Source organism: Pogona vitticeps, chromosome 2, assembly GCF_051106095.1.
Source record: "Pogona vitticeps strain Pit_001003342236 chromosome 2, PviZW2.1, whole genome shotgun sequence".
In the NCBI taxonomy this organism is placed as follows: Eukaryota; Metazoa; Chordata; class Lepidosauria; order Squamata; family Agamidae; genus Pogona; species Pogona vitticeps.
The window spans coordinates 145234250-145250403 of NC_135784.1; the positions used below are offsets into that span (position 1 = coordinate 145234250).

Below are 16154 nucleotides of genomic sequence, written 5' to 3' on the forward strand. Positions count from 1 at the left end.
TTTACTTTAACAAGTGTGTTTTCTTAGATATGCCCTTTCAGGTCACCGTTGCTCTCTCAAGTCACGGCAGGAGAAAATTTAAGAAATACAGTAGAATGTTGTCTTAGAAGGCAGATGACTTACCTGGGAGAGATCTTTGCCCTTAAATAATGAGAATCTACCCCTCTTCAAATTATCACGGTCTCCTGATACCCAGCTATTTCTTTCTCCCTTGCAGCACGATCCATCCCGTCACTCCACCCCCTTTTAGTTTTGTTAATTATTGACTGCAGAAAAGCCGATGGCGCTCTAAAGCTTGTTGATTGCAAACTGCAGCAATTTTTAGGCTTGGTGTAGTTTGAACAGCAGAATGCTTCATGCTGGGTTAGTTCCTGGCCTAAACGAGGGTTCGTTCATGCGTAACAGGTGTACATGTATCTTTAAGTTGGTGCCTAAAGAACAAATGGATTTTGATATATGTCACAGGTTGCATGGCCAACTTCTGTTTCTGATCGAGGGGGGTCAGGTAATGAGGCAGTTTGCTAAGCTTCATGGGGGGGGGGGAAGGGTCCATCCACCAACACTGAAACATCAGATTTCACAAGAATGGAACATTGATTTCTAAAGCCATATAGAATAAATCTGTAGAATGGCAATGTTACGCAGGCTTATTTCTGTTACTATACTTTCAGGATTTTGCTAAAGAAGCTGATTGCCAATCTGGCAAGGCTCATCATAAAGCTGGAAGAGATCCAAATTCATCTGATCTGATTTCCTTCTGTTAATGCAGGATGCTCAATGTATTATCTTGCACTTAGACTGTGACTTCTTTAACAGAAGTCTTCCTCATTATTAGTGTGCCACAGGCAGAGATCAAGAGTGAGCTGTGTGTGAAATGCAATGAAATCCTCTGAACAATAATCCAGATGGCTCAAGCAAAAGAATAAAACCCCTTGCTAAAGAGGAATCGGGAAGGAGAATTTTAATTAGAATATCATCGATTTAACTGGCTGGATCGTCCTTGTCTGCACACCCCATGAGGCTACTAGGGATGGCTCTTCCCTTGAAGGTTCCCTAGATACGTGAATGCTTACAGGTTGTAAATAGAGTGCAAACTGTTTTGGCATTTTAATGAAAACGTATTTGCAGTAATGTTCAAATGAGACAGAGATGGAGCTTCTCAAACTTTCATATCTAATGTTCCACAATCACTGTTTTGAAGAGCAGAATTCTCACCATGACAGGAAAACCATTTTTGAGAAGAAAATTTCCATGTCGGCATTCTGTTATTATATTTGCACTTAATAGTAATTAAAGAGCACGCAACGGCAGTAGTGTTGGACAAAATGATGAACAAATTAAAAAAGGAATTCAATTAGTAATTGCAAATTAATTATAACAATGGTGAATAGAAATTTTACTGCAATGGTAATTATGAAACACTATCATGTCAGAAAATTACAGATGGATAATCTGTATTAGTGGAGTTTGGTGGAGATGTTACATCCTACTTGAAGGAAGGTAAGAGGAGCAAATATTCAATGTCTTCTCAATGTATCCTCTCACTTTCAGCTCTGCCTCTTTCTCTCTTGAGCAACTCTGCTCTTGCGGGTGTGCTTCTGCCGCCCCCCAGCATGCAGGGTTCTGTTGCAACTGGAACATAACACGATCGCTGCACGGAGGGGGAACACATCTGCATGGAGGGAGGCAGAGGCATGCATGGCCAGCTTAAAGGAAACCTTGATTGTTATGAAAACCCTGGGTCCCACTGGCACAACTGCAGCTCACTGGTGATACTTGCTCTGATTTAAACAATATACAAACCCCAGTCCTTGATCCCCTCTCTGGTCAACCTTTCACTCATAGACATGAAAGAACCAGCAGAAATAATTAAACATTCTGTTAAACTAGAACGGGGCAGCATGGGGAATGCTGTGGCCCTCAAGTGACCAAATAAGGCCCTTAGCATCTCATCCACCTAGGAGCGCGGGGAAAATTCTGTCCCAGCTCCAAAATATTTTTCTTTTTCTTTTTAATTAAAAAATGGCCTCTAAAAGCACAACAGAACATTTTCATCAATCCCCCTCATTTTTATAGGTTTTTTTTAAAGTCAGAGTTTCAAGAGCAGGTGGAGCTCTCCAGCATCTTGTCTAGCCATTGGACTGCTGGAGTTTTCCTACCCTTCCTTTACACACTCCCCACCCACCCACTAATGTGTGCAGACATGGGTGGCCATCAGCTTCATATAATTTGGTTTGATTTTCAGTTGCACCTTCATGTCCACCAACCAATGTCAACTACAACATGGTAGCTCAGAGATGAAGACAATGGTGCAGCCCTGGGAGCCTCACACGGGGGAAAACTTGCTTCTTCATGTGCTACTCTACAGCCAAATTACTGTCAGTTAGGCATTCCAACACAATATTCTAAATTGTGGGGCAGTGGTTAATCTGCACTACTGCAGCCAAACCTTCTTTGCTCATGACCTGAGTTCAACCCCAGTGGATTCAGGTAGCCAGCTTAAGATTGACTCAGTCTTCCATCTTTCTGAGGTCAGTAAAATGAGTACCCAGCTCACTGGGTGGCAAGTTGTTGTTAGCATAATTATGGTGTACAAAACCACCCAGAGAGTGCTTCAGCACTATGAAGTGATATATATATTGAAACAATAAATAAATAATGTCTGATAGGAAATGTACACTGAGCGAGAAGCAAGCAAGAAAAGAAGTTATAAAGTAGAGTCCATATGTTTATCACAGCCAAAAGTCAATGAAAGAAACCAGTCTGGGTGAACTTCCAGCCCTTTCCTAATTCAGAATTTGGCCATTGTTTGGAAGAGTCATTATTTACTACAGGTCAATATGACAACAATATGCCCTTTAGAGATGTTGGACTACAACCCCAGAAATTTTTATAGGGCAAATGCTGGCCAAGGCTCAATGGTCATCAGTGAGGGCCTGAGTAGTTAAAATTGAAACTTTGTTTTAGGGTGGGGGGGAGCCCAGCTCTTAGCAGCAGGCCATCACACAGCTTCTTTTCACCCACTTTTTTACATGCCAGGGAAGTTTTCAGTCGTTAGATTTGTATGAATATCTATCCAGTCTTTTGTAAGTTGTCTTGAAAGACATTTAAGTTTCATTGTGTCAAATGGGTCTTACTTTTAGGCAACTGTGTTTGCCAGCCATGGTTACTAATTCACAAGAGGGGGAGGAATGTGCTTCTCCAATCTTTTATATGCAATATCCTCCAAATGTTGGTCCTTCCCTGAGGGAATGAGGGCTGGGCACCTCACTGGCCAGAATGCTACAGGCTAACAAATTGGGGTGGGGGGACAAAATGGCATCACATTATTTTTATTATTTAAATTGTTATTCTTGCCAGGGGACCATGAGAGGTTCTTATGGAAGTTTCTACCTCAGATGCCAAAATGGTAAACTTCAAGTGCTATGTATCTTGAATTGGGTGGGTGCAAGGGCATCATTTACTGCTCCACCTCAGGCAAAAATAAAAAATAAAATAAAAATCCCAAGCCAGTCCCGCATACAAGAAATAAGTCACAAGCAACATTTTCTCTGATTTTCATCCCCACTGTGTGGGGGCCTTGCCCGTCTGTGCACGGGGGGGTGGGAGAGAGGGGGTAGGGTTTCATCCAAAACCTGCACGTAAAAAGGCATTGACCCCGGGAGCTCCGTGTGCCTGCGCATGCACCTTCCAGAGAACATTGGTCACAACCATTCCCCTATCAATCGTTTAGGAATGGCTGTAATAAACAGTAGTGCCTTTTACGGCATTTCTCTCCTTACGTTTATTTCCCAAAATAAATAGAAGGTAGCAATAATATTTAATTATGTGATTGCAAAGAGAGAGAAACTTTAAATTTACTAATTTTCTTAATGGGGCATAGCTCTAAATCACCACCAGATACAATCCTGGGCACAAATGGAGTTAATCTCTTTCCTAGAGCTTATAAAACCAAGAATTATGTGAGCATTTAATTGCTGCACAGAAGCTATTTCCTATTAGAGCCCTGTAACACCCATTACCATGGCTTAAGCTAATGCAGAGAGTCCACATTGGCTGCAAACTATTTACTTAGCGTGGTCCCAGCCCAAAAAAAGGTCAGAACTCAATAGTGCTATTTGGTTAGAAAATGTCAGTTGAATGAAATGCCAGTGGGACACAGAAATAAACAATCTGTTCCATGGAATGCAGAGGGCCTGAGGCAGTGACAGCTTCTGTAGTTGCTTTCATTTCGTAGTGTGCCTAATTAAACAGGAATCAAATCAGCCTGGCCTGTTTGCATGTCTTTAACAGAAGCTTGGGTGGCACCAGTCAAGGATGTGGCCTTTTACTGCACCTTCTCACCAGGGCAGCAGAAGCTGGCGATTCTGATATCACGACAGCCACACTGGATTTTGGTCCAAACTTTAGAGGAGCTAACCAAGGTGGTGGGCCCTACCCTCTAGCGAAAAAAGGTTCAGCACTATGGATGGGCCCCTTAGCATTCAGACTAAAACATGGAGATGTTCCTCATCCTTCATTATAGAATCAACACAACTTCTGTGGCAACAGGTCCAGCCCGAGACACTTTCCTGTCTAGCAGAGCTGTTTTCCAAGCCTTTGCTCCCTTATTAAGCAAGTCTGGGTCACTGAGATTGCCATTAAGCAGCAGGACAGCAAAATGGGAGTGGGGAGGGTAGCCTGGACCTACAGTAAACTCTTGACAATCATAAATATTATGATTCTACATTGAACCTGTCTTGTGTTTCCTTCTGCCCAAAGAGAAGCAGCTGGAGAAGTATCCATACTTAAAGAGGGCAGCTTTGCACCCTTTAGCAGCAGATACCAATGGGTGGGTGCTTAGGCCTCCTGCAGTAATTTTTTTGTGCTCTCTGAATCTTGACACCCTATAACAAAGTCCTGGCTGCCCTCCCCTAGTTATGGTTCTGCTGTCTAAGGCAAGGCACAAGATGTGGGGCCTTCCCATTCCATATCCAAAAGCTGACTAGACTGGCAGCTGACTCATTCTTCACTGCTGCCAATGGGACAGTAACCTCCAGCACAGCTGAAGGGGTACCAAAGTAGTTTAGGGGGCGGCAGAGAGGCCTCATGGCAATGGCTGTCTTTCGCAATAGCATGCATCAACCTTCCAGGCTGTGCCGCCTGCAACACCTGCCTCTTTTTACTTGATGCTAGGCCTGGCTCTTCCTGGTTATCCCCTCCTTATTATCATCATCATGCCTGCCGGATCAGGCTCAGACCATGAGGGTGCTCACCTTCTGTTTCTGGCATCTCACATTTCAAAAAGAATCATTAGCAGCAGGTAATGGAAAATGGCTTTGCTCAACATCCTGGAGGGAACGGCTGCCCACCAAAGTAAATCAACAAAAAGGGGTGAGAAGATGGTGGCTTTGTGTCTGCAGTGTTGCTCCAATGGATGACAGACCTTTGCTTAAAAAGAACAACATACTAACTCCAGCCACTTCCATTGTTCACTGCTTGCTGTGGGACTGTGCTAGAACAGGTTCAGGTTTCTATGCATAATAACCAGACATTATTGTACTTATACCCACCTATCTTTAAAGCCACTGCCCAGAAACAGATCTTAGACATGAGCAATGAAATTTTCCTAGACCACTGCTAAATTTCACTTGTCAGAATGTTTAGTGATCTACTACAACACAGTACAAAAGAAAACAATGCAACACAAAAACTTTTCAAAAGGGGGGTAGATGATTGGGAAGAACATTTTATAGTTAGACAATTTGAATATTTCCAGATAGCAGTTGGCTAAATTTTAGCAGATCACTTCAAGCTGCAAAGTGTACCTCGATAGCAAATGGAAGAAATGCCATCTTGTGTTCTTTCTTGTGTCTATAGATGCAGAAGAATGAAATGACAGGATTGTGTTATTGGGGGGCAGCAGGTAAGGGGTGTCTTTTTATTTTCCCTCAGGTGAAAGAAAAAGAAACCTCCTTGGAAAGCTATCCCCTCAAGACAGTTTGATGTATTCTAGCTTTATCTGCTCTCTCTGTCGCAGGTGAGGTGATGGTGGCTGTTTTCATTCCTACATAGCTGTAGCTGTGGATGGCTTGTGAATGGGACAGAGGGCACCCTCCCCATCCTGATCCACAAGCTTCCCTGCCTGTAGCTTGATATGGTAAAATCTATCCTGTCACCACATTTTGATATGCCCAGGCTTATGTCCTCCTTTGCATATACTCTGAGAGCATGTCCAAATTTCTCCATGACTCTCATACACCACTGCCTTTGCTTTCTGATTTGTCAGTATGTAGATTGAGTCTTCTGCAACCCAATTCTATACATGTCTAGGGAGAAATAAGTCCTTCTGAGTGCAAGAGGAATTATCCCAGGTAAGTGTGTATTAAAACTAAGACCTTCCTTTTGTTGCAGAGTTTTTAATTTCTTGTAAAATACTTTTTGCTACACAGCAGAGGTGCAGAGATCCACAGAGGAGAATAGTTAAATATTCTTCAAAATCCGCTCCTTTCTCATTAATGGACACTTAAAATCTCAATAACTCAATCTTGAATATTTATAGGAGAAAGAGTAAAAAAATATATTTCTTTACTTACAGTTGCTAGAAATTACAGACTTGTAATACACAGCTTTCTTTACTGCACAGGTAGTAGAAACCGACCAAACAGGTCAACAGCAACAAGCAACTGCCACCAACTTGTGAGAGGGATAGAACCCCCAGCAAAGAGGCAGGGGCTCATTCTGAATTTCAAAAGCTGGGGGGAACAGTTGGTTAAAGCTGGATAGAGAATTGCCACAGCCTAGAAAAGTCCCTCCCAGTCACTCAGACTGCAGAGAATATGTGAGGTTGTAAATAAAACTTCCACATGTTTTTAGTCCTTGTCACCCTCAGAGGGTACAATTCCTGTTCCATACCAGAGCTTTGCTAATGAGGCTTTCAACCTTCATAACTATGTATTGCTGAACAAAGATTTGTTCATGCTGTAATCTATGGCAGTGCATGCTTGCATAGTGTTGGTTTATGTTGTGCCCTCCTTTGCATTTGAAGCCTTACCCTTTGAATTGCTTCTAAAATGTCAACCTTGTTTACATGGTGTTGGGCCCTCCTGAGCCAAAAACAGCATTCTTGAAGTTTCTTTGCTTTGGGTTTTATCTTCCCATCAGCTTGTTCATCGGCCAATTCTCTTTTAACTTTGCTTATCTGTTTGTTTATAGTCTCACGGGGAGACTGTCATCATGGAAAAAATGTGAAATGGTATAAAACACACACACACACACACAAACAAAAACCTCTTGGCAAAATATAAGATTCCCTTTATAGTAAACTAAAAAGTAACTAGAAAAGAGGGAAGGAAGAACAGAAAGTGTAGTTAGATTCATCCAATACCTGGCAAATGGTGAGGCTGGGGTGCAGAATAAGGCTCAGACCTGGTTTTCTTCCTATACAGGTACAATGAGGGTCTCCTGATACTTCATAATATTGATGACTACTTATCTCCGTTATAAGCTGAATAGGAGAACAATAGTTTCCTTGGCCTGATCCGCGCCACCTCTTCAAGAGAGAATAACCTATGCAGTGGCTCTTGTTCCATCTCACCGGTTTGCTTATGTTCATCAGATTAGACAGACCCAGATTAGTAGACAGCAACAAAACAGCTGTGGGTGGCAGGGTCCAAACGTTGTAGGGATTGGCAGCGGATCCTGTTTGCAGTCCAGTAATGTTAGTCTCTGGGTATACACAACAGTGTTGACTAAAAGCTTTACCATGTAGAAACCTCATGTGGAGGACAAAAAGCCACCAAACCAGACTCTCTCCCTCCCCCCCCGTGTGTGTGTGTGTGTGTGTGTGTGTGTGTGTGTGTGTGTGTGTGTGTGTGTGAGAGAGAGAGAGAGAGAGAGAGAGAGAGAGTCAATTTCACTATGCCCTTATCAGTATTAGCGTGGAATAACAACTTTTATTATTTACATGTTGGTGAGAACCTAATTTGTTTTACTGACAAGAAGTCCCCCCCCTCTTATTGATTTAAGCGCAATAAAATTGGAAATAAGACTTCGCAATCCAATTTCTCGTCACACATTCATCAAGGAGAGAATTTAATTTAGATTTGCAGTGTGCCATTTCTCAACCAGCTTTGAATTAGTTTAAAGTGACAATCCTAACGTTTGGGGCAATGGGATGCTAGCGGAGTGAAAGGAATTGTTTTTTTAAGCAGCAAAAGGGGGACAGAGGAGGAAGACTCCCAGATCCTCTCCCTGCTCACATTCACATCTCCGCAAACCCTCTCTAAATGCTTCTGGCCCAGGGCAGGCCTCATCTTTTCATTCTCATCTGAAAAGGAAAGTACGGTGGAGGACAGACACAGTGGAAGGCAAGCAGCATGCCACACCCACATGTGGCTTTTGTTGTTAACAGAAACCCCACCCTTGCTTTTTTTGTCATAATGAGAAATCTACAAATGTAATTCCTTCTACCATTACCACTATTAGGACCCTGGATTTCTAACAGAATCTATTTAGCATTTGGGTACCAACTTCCCCTTCTAGCGGGCTGCCCTCGTATTGACACTCCTGAATCCCTTCTTCTCATCTCTCTCATTTCTATACCCACCTTCATAACGTAAGAACATAAGAAGAGCCCTGCTGGATCAGGCCAAGGGCCCTTCTAGTCCAGCTTCCTGTATCTCACAGTGGCCCCAACAGAGGCCTCTGGGAGTAAATAAGACAATTAGATGCCTGTCTCCTGATACCCCTCCTCTGTATCTGGCATTTAGAAGTACCTTCCTTTTAAGCCTGGAGGTTATGCATCCCCGTCATGGCTTGTAACCTGCGATGGACTTTTCCTCCAGGAATCTGTCTAATCCCCTTTTAAAGGCATCTAGGCCAGGTGCCATCACCAAATCCTGTGGCAAGGAGTTCCACAGACTAACAACACTCTGGGTAAATAATATTTTCTTTTCTCTGTTCTCACTCTCCCAACAATCAAATTGATTGGATGTCCCTGGTTCTAGTATTGCGTGAGAGGGAAAAAGAGCTTCTCTCTATCCACTTTTTCCATCTCAATCATGTCCCCCATCAGGTGCCTTTTCTCTAGACTAAAGAGCCCCAAACGCTGTAGCCTTTCCTCATAAGGGAGGTGCCCCAGCCCAGTCATCATTTCAGTCACTCTCTTCTGCACCTTTTCCAGTTCCATGATGCCCTTTTTGAGGTGCAATGACCAGAACTGTATGTAATATTCCAGGTGCGGTCTTACCAGTGTTTTGTATATATAATGTTGGCTGTTTTATTTTCAATCCCCTTTTTAATGATACCTAGCATGGAATTGGCCTTCTTCACTGCCGCCACACACTGGGTTGACACGTTTATTGAGCTGTCCACCAGCACACCAAGATCTCTTTCCCAATCCGTCACAGACAGCTCAGAACCCATTAGCTGATAACTAAAGTTTTGTTTTTGTTTTTTTGCCCCAATGTGCATTACTTACTTTACATTTTCTTATATTAAAACACATTTGCCATTTTGCTGCCCATTCTCCCAGTTTGGAGAGATCCTCCTGGAGCTCTTTGCAATCCCTTCTGGTCTTCACCACCCAGAAAAGTTTCATGTCATCTGCAAATTTGGCCACCTCACTGCTTATCCCGTCTCCAGGTCATTGATGAACAGGTTGAAAAGCACCCATCCCAGGACAGACCCCTGGGGCACACCGCTCTTCACCTCTCTCCATTGTGAAAATTGCCCATTGACACCTACTCTCTGTTTCCTGGTTCTCAACCAATTCTAAGTCCATAAGAGGACCTGCCCTCTTATCCCCTGACTGTGGAGTTTTCTCGGCAGCCTTTGCTGTGGGACTGCGTCAAACGCCTTCTGAAAATCCACTGCTTCGCCTGCATCCACATGCCTGTTGACCTTTTCAAAGAATTTTAAAAGGATTGTGAGGCAAGACTTACAGAAGCCATGCTGATTTTCTCTCAGCAAGGCTTGTTCTTCTATGTGTTTTAAGATTTTATCTTGGACGAGGCTTTCCACTATCTTCCCTGGAACAGGCGTTAGGCTAACTGGCCTGTAGTTTCCCAGGTTCCCCTTCCTTCCTTTTTTAAACACCTTCAAGAAATCAAAAATATCACTCTATTCAAACAGCCTGGTGCCGGTCACACAGATTTTGCCAAGCTAAAGGTTACTGTCAATGGATGGTTGCCACAGATGCCTTTCTGCCTGCTAATCCATGACAGGCATGCAACATTACATTATGAGCTTGCTGTGTTGATAAAGTGGAGGGGTGGAAAAAAAGTACCTTTGCAAAAGTTTTTTTCAAAAGCAGTGGGCAACATGCACAGTTGGACATTATCATAATTTGAGTGCATGGCACACACCACTACAATATGGCTGATAAAACAATGCACACATTTACACCTGAGGGGCAGATACCCTATTGCCATGCCCCCTCCACAGATAACTGTGAAGGACAGCCAGGTATGCCACTTTGAGCACAATGGAGGAAAGGTGGGATCCACATGTAAAAAATGTTCAGCATTTCTCCACTCCCAGTGGCAGTAGACGAAGCAGGATGGCGATGGGAAAAGCACTTATCACAATGATGTCTTCTCATGAATCTTCTTTAACTAAACGTTCCCATGGAAACTGAGGAGAAGACATGCATCTGACCCTCAAGTTTTATCAACACTATTTTCCCCCTGAAAATGAAAAACTACATAGCCATTTAAAAATAAATAAATAAAGTGGTGTGATCCTTAAGTAATACAAAAGGCTTGATTAAATACCTCCATTAGAGCACAAAAACTGGGGGAGGGGAGAGAAAAAGAAAAGAAAAGGGGAAAAAAGGTCAACAGCCCCCACAAGTAGAATTTGAAATCTGCACTCCTGACTTACATTTGCGGCCTGCATTTTGAACACACGAGTCACACAATGTTGGCATAAAACCACAGTAGGATTTTGACCACTCTTTAATACCAGTACCCTTCACCACCACCTCTGCTGGCCAGGATTTCTGGGAGTTGAAGTCCAAGAACATCTGGAGGCCCAAGGTTGGGGACCACTGCCATACAGCATGCCTGGATAATGAATTGTGCTATTCTCCATCCTTTAATACAAATATTTCCACTGTAATGCCTATGGGTTCAAGACACAAGCCCCTTCACACCCCTTAAATTTCCACACATGATAAGTATTAGATCTCCTGGCTGTTAAAGAAGGTATGCAGAAAGGGGTTCCTCCTTTTCCACATGGGGCAAATCCAATATTAATGTCACCCATAGTAGACTCATTGAAATGAATGGTTCTGTTAGTCAACACTAACTTAGGTCTATTGATTTTAATGGGGTCCACTCATGGTAGAATCTTGAATTTAACTCCTTCTTATAAGCTCCATTTCACTATTGAAACTTTCTTATTGAAACTTTCTTGTTGAGCTCTTTACAATACCCAGCCAGAGTGTTTTACTGGATCCCACACTCACACTGTTCAATGCATTTGAGGGCGCTATCTGAGTTTTGCTTTCTTAAAGACATGATTATCGTTGTGTTAGTGGCAACTTGTTTGTTGTCTGCTGAATGGTGGAAATTTTCCAGAGAACTGCAAACTGACCGTGGGTATCAAAATCACTGGCCAACTGGCTTCTCAGAAGTTGACTTACCAAAAGCATGGGGGGGGGACCCTTATTCCCAGTGCTTGGTCTGGCTTGTGTGGGCTGCAAGAGCTTTGGCCACCGATTGTGCAGATCACATCTTGGTTGTCCAATTGACCACAGGGTTCATACCATGGTGTTATAATTGGTTGTGCAGTTTATGTTGGAACTGTTGTGTGACACACCTGTGAAAATGCTTTGGAGATATTATTTCTTCCCTGCTGCAATTCTTCTACTGCTTCTGCAGCTTTATATTATGCATGCATAGCTGCGCAACAGGGTTTTGGTCCATAAGCAAAGCCGTCTGCAGAGATATCAGCCACAGAACTGGGCACATGTTGCGATTATGAGAATTTGTCCTTTTGAAAATAGCAAAAATGTACTTTATTTGAAGAAAACTGTTTTCAGGGCTGCTTGCACTGTTTCTATACAGGCAGTGCACAGAAAGCAATTAACCTATAGCAATGAATACTGGTAGGGGGTTATGGGAGCTGTACTCAGAAGGAGGAGGAGGTTTCAAAGCTCTGACATTATGCATCTTGCTGCATTTCCTGTTTTACCAGGTGGAGTATCTCTCAGTGATCTTTAGGATCCCTCCAAGTTCTACAACTCTATAAACAAGTGAGCCTATAATTTATGGTCTTCCAGAAACATTATGTTCCAGTTTATTTCCCACATGTTTCTGGGAATTATTTAACTGAAAGTTTAGGTGGATGATGCCTTGTGGAAATGTACAGCAACGGGGGGGGGGGAGGGAGTATAAATTAGTAGACGTTAGTGCTTGTTGTTTTATTTTATTTATTTTTTAATTTTATTTACAGTATTTTTTAGCCGCACCATTACCAGTGGCTTCTGTTGCTGTTGTTGCTACTTTTAATCTTAAGATTTCTAGAAAGAAGTTCCAGACAGTCAAGCATGTTTTCTTTCTATCTATAATGCCTTTTTGAACAACTGATTATACATGTATTTGTCTTGCTATGGTTCCTTGAACTATCCTACTCAAGATATATGTCCTACTAAAATAAATAGGTCTTAGATCTCGGTAAATGTGAGTAGGGGAACAGATATATTGCAATCATTAGAAAGCAGCAATTGCCAGGGTTGCTTTCTTGGATTATAACTCCCGGGATCATCCACCCAAGAAGGTGACGGATTGTTCTGGCTGAGGGGTTCTGGGTACTTAAGTCCAAAAAGCAAAATTTCAAGCCCTGCAATGAATCTCATTCCTAATACAACACAGCAGTGAAATGATGAAACCGCAGCAAATGGGGCTGGAGGTTTAGGGAGCAGATGGCGTGCTGGAATGGCATCTGCTTTCCTGCATGTGCATCTATGAAAAGTCAAAAATGGCAAAGCGAGAATATTTTCTAGATATAATAAAGTATTCAACCTGCCTCTCTGAAGGAAGCCACACTCCTCTCTTCCATTTCTATAGCTTACCCTGACTTTCTGCTGTATTTTTGTTCTCTGCAAGTCACAAATCCGGTGACAGTGTGCCTTTTTTTGCGGGGTTCCTGTGATATTCTCATGGATCTGTAGAGGTTCACCATCAGTGAAAACTGATGGCAAAATAAAACCCATTAACAAGGGTACCACAGTATAGCCAATGCACTTTGGCAAAATGTCATCATTTGTTTACATGCACCAGCCATATACTGTATATGGCTGCTTTACCTAGCTCCCCTCTCCATGTTTTGTTTAAAAAAAAACATATAAGGTAGATTTGGCTGAGAAATACTGACAAGCCTAAAGAAACCACATAAGCTCAGTGATTAAGGAGGTATCTGGATTTACATCGTCCTACTGTATTGACCGAGGCGCTAAACTGGCTCTCTCGGATCGACAGTTACTATACAGACGATGCCAAGACTAAAATACATTAGTAGAAAAACGATGCAACAATTAATATATTTAATGTGGATCATATGAAAAGTCCACATTAAGTAGCACATAGTGCACATTCGTATATTATTCAAATTGGATGGTCTAATCTGCATAATATGCAAATGAGCATATCCAATTTCAGATAACTGGAATATGGCAATTCTAAGCAGAGTCAGCTGACAATAATATGTTGGTCATGGGGAAAAATCCATGTTCTTCCACTACGCACAGCCTCTCTCTCTCTCTCTCTCTCTCTCTCTGTGTGTGTGTGTGTGTGTGCGTGCGTGTGTGTGAATTGTCGTCAAGCTCAGAAAGGAGACTGAGGGTGGCAGTAACAGATGGTATCATTATCCCTGCTAATCACAAAGTGGTGGAGTTTATACACTGCCAGCCCTGACTCCAGTTCTGCCTCAGCCTGTCAGAAAGAAATGTGGACTTTTTGCATGCTTCTGGGTTTTCTCTTAGATTCTACCCTCACCCTGCCCTTGCTTATTATGCCTTTAATTTCTTATCTTATGCTCTAGGTCCTTATCTCTTTCTTGTAATTGATTTCACCAACTCACTATAAAGAATGCTTGTTTTTTTTTTTAAGCCTCCAAACCTGGTAATGAATCATAGCTACTGAGAGGTTTATTGCAATCCAATTCTGCACACTTGGTATAATGGAGCTTCCTTTTAAGTGAGGAGGCAGAGGGTTGTATCCTTAAACCAAGCAAGGACTCATCCTGCTACCTCTTTCAAGGGCCAAGGCATAGCCATAAACCATCCCTGATTGCAGAGCGAATGACTTGTTCTCTCCAGCATCCAACTGCAACACTGCTTATCGTCACTCCCAACTTGAGATAAGGCTTCTGCCACCAGCCCCACCACTATTAGTGATTAAATATATCACCTGCATTGTTAAGATTATACAATCATTGAGATGTGTGTGTTCAAATAATAATTAGCAATTCTGCCAAACAGGGCAAGCATCAACATTTCCTACTCACTTGAGCCCGAACCATGGACATGAACTCTCCAAAAAGAAAAGAAAAGAGGAAGACAATGTGGTGCATGAGTGTGCGCACACACACAAACAGGAAGATAAAGTTTATAATTCCAAAGAAAGGAAAGGAACAACATAATGGCTTTGTGCTTGTCCTCTGTCCTACCAGCCAAGCATGAGGACCAGCATGGCTGTGGCATGTAAAATTTGTGCTCAGTGCCCTTGCTTATTCTGCAAGAAGGAAGAAAATTGCAGCAGCATGGTGGGTAGGGACAATCTTGTCTGCCTCCAATAAAGAGAAGAAGGACCAGTACCTTTCTTTGTTTCCTTCTTTCTAGCCGGTGAACTACCAATGCCCCTCCTCTTTCCCCCAACTCCAGCTGCTACACCTCCAACCCGTGCCCAAGCTCAGGCATGTCCAGAAGCCTGGGTAGCGTTTCCTCTCCATAGGGATCCTCCCACTAGCAACTGGCCCGTTCCTTTTCTCTTCTTTCTTTGGTGCAATGGAGAGCCCCCCACTGCTGCTACTACTACTACAATCTCCTCCTCTCACACGCAATACACCCATGCAGTATGGGTGATGCTGCAATGGTATCTTGCTGGGGACAATGCTTTGCTTCCTGCCCAAGTGGTGAGAGACCTTGGGACTCCCCTGTGGAAGTAAATAGGGCTGAGAGGTGTTGAGTTGTTCGTTTTCTGAACATTCACCAGTAGACACATTTCAAGGTTTCATCAATGCCTGCTGGGTTTTGATGCCCAGGGGCCAAGCCCCAGTTGCCACACCCTCGTCATGAGCTCTGTGCGTTCACGCACCAGTAAAAGCCACTATATGTGGTAGTGAGTTGGTTCAGTATCCCAGTCAAGCACTGCTATTGTCGAAAATCAGGGATGGGGAATGTGTGGTCCTGTAGATGTGGCTGGACTGAAACATCTATCATTCCCCATCAATGACTTTGCCAACTAGGGCTGACAGGTAGTGCCGTCCAACAAAAACATTTGGAGAACCACACTCCTGTGTTCAAAAACCATGTGGCCTTTGCAGCAGGCTAGTAAACAGAAATTTGGCAGGTGAATCTTTTCCTGGCATGAAGATGTAAGTGGCGGAAACACAAGAGTTTTCTGGCACTTACTTTGAGGGGTCAGGTGCCCCAGCCTCAGTGGTACATCTCTTCAGAAGACAAATAACACCTTCAGAGAAAGGATTTTCCTTGGCACCACAGCAAGGAAGGAAAGGGTTAACCCTTTCAGCCCCAAAGCACCCTATTTGCATTCTTTAATAATCAATGTAACTTATGAGGAATTGACTCACCAAATCCCCACTGATTCAACAGGCCTAACTATGGGTAGCAACAGGATTTGGGCCGATGTTTAGTCACAACCAGCTCAAGACAGTTGGCTGCCTGAGCTGAAAAATAAGGTGTTTCCTCCCACCTCATAAGTTGTCTGGGCTGGCAGCTGAATCCTGTTTCTTCAAGCCTTATGATGGAGAGAGGGATAATATTCTCTACTACTCCTGAGAGCAGCAGACTAAGTTAAAGGGTGCAGAGCCAACTGAATGTCACCCCAAAATTTGTTCCTCACCATCTCCCAGACACTCACTGCTCCCAGACACTTCCTACAGGGGCAGCTGCTTCATTCCGCCTAATGGCAAGGCCACTGTAATGTTCA

The 16154-nt window shown here is 43.0% G+C and overlaps 1 protein-coding gene across 5 annotated transcripts in view; it reads right to left on the reverse strand.

Annotated features, from left to right (window-relative positions):
* The window catches only part of SSTR2 (somatostatin receptor 2), a 62127-nt gene extending 47616 nt beyond the window's left edge, over positions 1-14511 (reverse strand). For 3 of the 5 annotated variants that reach the window (XR_013541062.1, XM_020806731.3, XM_020806729.3), the window contains exon 1: positions 7367-14511. The gene's annotated coding sequence lies outside the window, so the exon portion shown is untranslated. Of the gene's footprint in view, positions 1-123; positions 239-7366 lie in introns of those variants that run through there. The other 2 variants (XM_020806728.3, XM_020806730.3) reach the window with 2 other exon arrangements.
* Positions 14512-16154: the final 1643 nt, after the last annotated feature.